This window comes from Somniosus microcephalus, unplaced genomic scaffold, assembly GCF_052327205.1.
Source record: "Somniosus microcephalus isolate GS21.2 unplaced genomic scaffold, FLI_Smic_1.0 unresolved_chr2, whole genome shotgun sequence".
In the NCBI taxonomy this organism is placed as follows: Eukaryota; Metazoa; Chordata; class Chondrichthyes; order Squaliformes; family Somniosidae; genus Somniosus; species Somniosus microcephalus.
Genome location: NW_028225180.1, coordinates 20671586 through 20678149, shown reverse-complemented (window position 1 = coordinate 20678149; position 6564 = coordinate 20671586).

The window sequence follows — 6564 nt, the reverse complement described above, 5'->3', positions numbered from 1 at the left end:
CTCTCACTATCTCGCTCTATCTATTTCTATCTATATCTCTGTCTATCTATCTGTCTATCTCTGTCTCTCTTCAACTATCTATCTATCCATCTCTCACTATCTCTCTTTATCAATCTCTATCTATCTATCTATCTATCTATTTATCTATCTATCTATCTATCTATCTATCTATCTATCTATCTATCTATCTATCTATCTATCTATCTATCTATCTATCTATCTATCTATTTATCTATCTATCTATCTATCTATCTATCTATCTATCTATCTATCTATCTATCTATATCTATCTATCTAACTATCTGTCTATCTATTTATCTCTACCTCTCTACCTCTCTATCTCTCTGTCTCTCTGCATATTTATTTATTTCCTTCTATCGCTCCATTGATGTGGAGTGCTCCCATTCTCTTCAGGCCCACAATAGTGAATGTGATTGGCCGGTTTGCCTATTTTGCTGTCGGTGCCGAGTGGCCATTTACTGGAAGTCCAGCTGAAATCTTTGGTGCGGCCAATTTGTGAAAGAAACACGTCTCAATAGGTCAGATCATCAATAAAATATAACAGCAGAATCAGCTTTAAAATCATTTAAAGGATAATATAAAATGTAGTTTCCACACAGTGGGGAGTGTAGGGAATGGAGATTGAAATCGGATTAGTTTTACTGCTTGAAATCCTTCAGCTCTTTCTATGATGTAATTAATTTAACAATTTGATTGAGTGGGTATTTCACCGCGTTCTTCAGCTCCTCTCTGAATTTAGTCTGAGTCACAGCGTAAATACAGGTGTTGGTGCAGGAATTGAGAAGCTGCAGCATTATTGCTGTGCGTTCTGTGATATAAAGAGGATCAGCGGTGGAGTAATATAACCGAATATCTGCAATTCGGCGGTAAATGATATACAATACCAGTGTCACCCACAACAGTATAAAACTGCCGGATATACTGAAGAGCAAAACGATGGATTTCCTTCGGTTCTCCATCTCTGTGTCCTTGTGATTCTCTCCATTTCTGGGGTCCCGGAGTCCCCTGCGGACTCTACTGGCCACTAAAATACGTCTGACCGTCAGAACATTGAGCAACAAAATCAGAAAGAACGGGACACAAGGGGTTAAAATGATGTAGAACATGTCAAATGCGATCCATGCTGGGGAAGTATAGTAGCTCGGTTTAGCGATACAACCCCAGGAAACATTATCAATAATATCGTCAGGTCCATACACAAAGTACCAAGGGACAGACACTAAACAGCCCAGCACAAACACTGTTCCGATAACCACAGCCGCCGTTTTATCGGTGCAATATTTTGTTTTCAGATTTACACAACAAATGGCCACAAATCGATCCAATGTGAAAGCGACTGTGAGCCAGACAGAAAGAACTGAGGATTGACAAAGCAGGAAGAGAATTAAACTACACACGGGAGTAATGTTCAGGAATGAATCTGGGAAATCAAGCATAACAATCCAGGTCAATATGGGCTCGCAGATAACGACCAGTAGATCGGCCGCTGCCATTCCCAGCAGGTAGCGTGTGATACATTTGGAGAGACTGCACTTTCCTCGGGACAGGATCACAATCGCCACCAAGTTAACTATAAGAGAGAAAAGGGAGCAGAGACATTACTGATCTGACCTGGAGCCAAAGCAGCAGTTTGACAGGATCTGTGCTGAAATTTCCAGCTTTGTTGCTGCATCCAACGGCGGAAACTGATTCAGTGACCTGGGCCGCGCTTTCGGGCAGAGATTTGTTTTAAACACATTTATCGATAATGTATTTGGATCTCGATACAGTAAGTGAATAATGTGAGCACTAATTTCACTGGAAGGGCCATGTAAGGGCGCAGTGCTGGTGGGGAAAAGAAAAGGGGTTTTACAGAGCCGGAATGCATGGGGTTACAACTGGAATTGGGCTCCAGACAGAGGGGTAAGTGAGTTAAGCAATGGAAGGTTTGGGGACAAGGGGAGCTGCAGCTTGTTTGCTGCTCTGGGGTAAGATTGCCGACAGGGGCTGGCACTAAACAGGAAAGGACGAGAGCCGCGGCGGTGAATTTCAGGCTTCGGATCAGATGGCAGAGGTAGCTGGAGGCTGAACCAGTGAGTAAGATTGGTTGGGAGACAAGGAAAAGGATATGTGGGAGCTGGAGTGGAGTCAGGAGCTGTGGGTCCGAGAAGCGGACAAAGCAACGGATGAGGAGACAGAGGATTCAATGCAGGGGAGGAGAGATTGAGATTCACAGGGAGAGACTGCAGCAGAGTGCTGGAGGAAGTTAATGTAGAGGCCCCAGTAACAACGCTCAAATAATATATTCAAAGATTCATTTCTGTGTTTACTGGGGTTATCTCGTTGGGTATAAAATGTGGTCAATACATTTATTCAGCAGATTCAGCTACATCAAATTCAATTATATTATATCCGTTATAAAACCTTATTTTTATTGAATCAGCTGATGCACTGCTTTACATCATGGATTCTATATAGTTAATAAACGTGTATTTTATGTATTTCTAAGTCCTCAAGTAAGAACAAATAAATTCCCTGAAACAGACTGAGGATCTGATGGACAAACAAATGAAAGTGCGGACAGAAATAAGATCTCACCCGATCTGTTCACATCCTAATAACGCCTTGTAGTCATGTTATCTTTTAATTATAATCAAAGTTTCAGTAGCTCGCACTTTCTCAGTTTCTCTCGATCTGTTCCTCCGCGCTTGCCTTCACCCTCTCTCTTTCTCTATGGCTCCTCTATTTTTCCTCACTGTCTGTTCTTTCTTTGCCGAAGCTCTTTTTCACATACGATTCAATCCTAGCATCCTACGTACACATTCTGCTCACCAGCTCCGTGTTCACTGACCCTAATCTCACAGTTTTCTGGTCAAATAGTGAAGTCCCTGTGAATAATTAAATGTCTCTACAGATGATCCAAGTCTCCTCCTGTTCCACTACGCAGTTTTCCTCATCTGCAATGCCAGGAATAAGCAGAATCGAATATCTCTTCCAGACAGACCTCACAATAATAGAAGTCCCTTCTCCTGTAATTATAAATTACAGCGTTCGATGGTGGGATTGTTCAATTAAGAAAAGGCCAATAACACCGCTGCTCCTTATAAACTCCACATTAATGGAAGGGCTCCTGATTCCAACAGATACAGTGCATACTGATACAGCATAACCTCAAAACATTTCATTTTATAATGAAGACCAGTGACAATCAGTGAATCCATCTACACTGAAGCAGTGAAGGAGGTGTGAAAGAGTCAGCCGCAAACTCAGTTTAGTCACCAGGCCATTCCTCGGCGTCAGGTACACGCCGTGAAATAATATTTCATAGTAGTGATAACCAACAATCACATTGAAATCCCAGTTAAAGTGAACCATTTTATTGGGGAGGGAGGACATTGTGTTGCCTCCATGTAACACTGAGACTGTGAGCTCCTTTATTCCAGGATAGAATAGTTCACAATATGAAACTGTTAACAGCTCCTGATGGTCTGATACCAGCTCTTAGTCAAGACACATGAATCCAGTATATTCAGTGTAGTAAATAATCCAGTAACAATGCCATGTTTGGGTAAACAAAGAACATTACAGATATAAAGTCGCTCCTAAAAGAGAGAAATGCAGAAAGAGAGGCTGTTCCAGCATTCAGCTGATTGGACAGAACAGGCGGCTGTTGAAAACATACAGCGAGTAAAAATTTACCAAATACAACAGCACAGTTAACAGCGATTTACACCATTAACAGGTAAGATAACGACTTACCTGAAACTCCAACGGTTGCAAGAACAGGATAGTAAATGTCTTCTATCTGATGGATTACTGGTTTTCCCATTTCTGTGAGAAGCAGCGACTTCTGTTGGATTTGAACCCACAGCTCCGGCAGGCACTCTGAGCACATCCATTCCATTCTGTCCTGATTTATACAGGGGATAATTCTCCACTGACAGGTTATACCCCTGATCATTGCTATTAGTTACAGTTACTTGAACAGACACATTACATCAGCAGCTTTGACTCCCACTTAAATAATGTGGTGGGTAAAACACAAACACTCAAGGGCACATTATCTTAATCAGACCTCACTCGGGAATAACGCTGAAAGCTGTGCTCCTACAGGGCTGAACCTAAAATAAACGGCTTCAGTTACTGTTTCCAGTAATTGTACTGATCATGTTCACTCCTGTCAATTCATTTATAAATGTTACCGATTCCTCCGCAGTGTACACTGAATCCTGGGACACAGGCAGATGCGTTTTGCTCTGTCCCTGCTATTTCCCTGTTAAAATATGAAGTTTGAGTCTCTGTCACAGGGACAGTTAATGGCCATGTTCAGGACTGGAGCCCAGAAATTATTGTGGGTGATAGAAGGGGGCGGACAATGAACGGGCCACATTGACATTCCTCTATCCGCTATTTACTGCAGATAGTTCCTGTTTATCGTACATTGGTTAATGGCTCCAGTAAAATTTGAACTGTACCACCTCCTGACACCATCCCTCCAGTTCATTCCTGGCCGTCCAGCAAACCTCCACCTTCCACCAATGCCAACCGATCCTAAACTCTGCTGTCCATGTCCAGCTCTCCCCAGTCCCGCTCGCTCATCACCCTCACCCTCACTGAGTCTCAGTGTCTCTCACTTTCCCAACGACTTGAATTTTAAATTCTTATCCTTGGGTTAAAATCCCTCGATGGCCTCACCACTCGCCATCTCCACCATCTCCTCCAAACCTGCAGCAAACCCACCCATGATCTCTCCATACCTCTGACACTGGCCTCATTCGGTGGGACTGCCCTCAGTTGGTTCCAGTATTACCGATCAGATGGTAGCCAGAGCATCTCCAGCAATGGCTTCTCTTCCCACACCAGCACCGTGAACTCTCGAGTATCTGAACTTTACATTCTTGTCCCTCCTCTTCCTCATCAACATGCTGCCATTTGTGACATCATCAGCAAACATGGATTTAGCTTCCACATGTTCGCTGCAACACCTAGCTCCAACTCTCCACCATCTCTATCCACCCTCCACTACCTCTGTGTTATCAAATTGCAACAGTCTGCTTTGCATGAGCTGCGATTTGCTCCAATTAAAGATTGGGAAGACCGAGGCTGTCATATTTGGCCCCAGCACAAACTCCATACCCATGTCACCGATGCCATTCCACTCCCTTACTTTTATTTCAGGCTGCATATGAAGTTTTGTAACCTCTGATCCCTATTCATCCCTGACCTGAGCTTCCGACTTCATATCCTTTCAACGAGAAGAGATTCCGTACTCTCCTCTAATCCATCGTCTCTACATTCCTTTGTTTTTGGCCACTTTATTGGCTTTCCCTTGCTTGCTTTCATGTTTACCTAACTGAACGGAGCCCCTGCATCTACATGCTTCCCATTGAATCATTCAGTGGCACATATGGCTTCAGCTTTGACATGTACGCAGATGACACCAGTTTTACCTGTCTGTTCCACTTTCTCTATCTCTCTCTCCCTCTCTCTCTCTCTCACGTTCTATGTCTGTGTCTCTGTCTACCTGTCTGTGTCTCCTTCGGTCTCCATCTCTCTGGTGCTCTATATCCGTCTATCTCTGTCCGTATATTTATGTCTCTTTTTTTCATTGACTGTCTGCCTCTGTCCATGACCCTCTGAATGTGAGTCTCTGTCTGTTTCTGTCGGTCTGTCCCTGCCTCTGCCTACCATTTGTTCTGTCAGCCTATCTCTGTCCATGTACCTCTGCCTGTCAGTCTCTATCTGTATGTCCTTGCCTCTGCCTGTCTCTTTCTCTGTCTGTCTGTCTCTGTCTGTGTCCGTCTGCCTCTCTGCCTCTGTCTGTATCCCTCTCCCTGTCAGTCTCTGTCGTCTCTCTCCCTATCTCTGCGTATCCGTCCACCAATCTCTGCCTGCCTGTCTCTGTCCTTCCATGTAAGTATGTCTGTATTTATCTGACTGTCCCTGCATGTCGCTCTTTGTCCATGTAAGTATGTCTGTCTCAGTCTGTCTATCGCTGCATGTCGCTCTGGTGCCAGGGTCATGGATGTCACTGAGTGGCAGCAGGACATTCTGAAGGGGGAGGGAGAACAGCCAGATGTGGTAGTCCATATAGGTAGCAACGAAAGTGGTAGAAGGAGGGACGAGGTCCTGCAAGCAGAATATAGGCAGCTGGCATATAAATTAAAAAGCAGGATCTCAGAGGTAGTATTATCAGGATTACTCGCAGTGCCACGTGCTAGCGAGAGCTGAAATAGGTTAATAGACCAGATGTATGCGTGGCTGGAGAGATGGTTCATAATGGAGGGATTTAATTTCCTGAGGCATTGGGACTGATTCTGGGGATGGTGGAACCTGTACAAGGCAGACGTGTTACACCTCGGCAAAAACGGTACCAACATCCTCGCAGTGGGGTTTGCTTGTGCTGTTGGGGAGGATTTAATCTACTTTGTCAGGGGGCTGGGTACTTAAGTGTGGGCCCAGAATGGAGAGAAACAAAGCTGGAAGTGCAAGTTAGAAAATACTCCGTAAAACTAGTAGGGAGCAGAAACAAAAGCCAACAGTAAAGAGGGTCAAAGTGCAGAA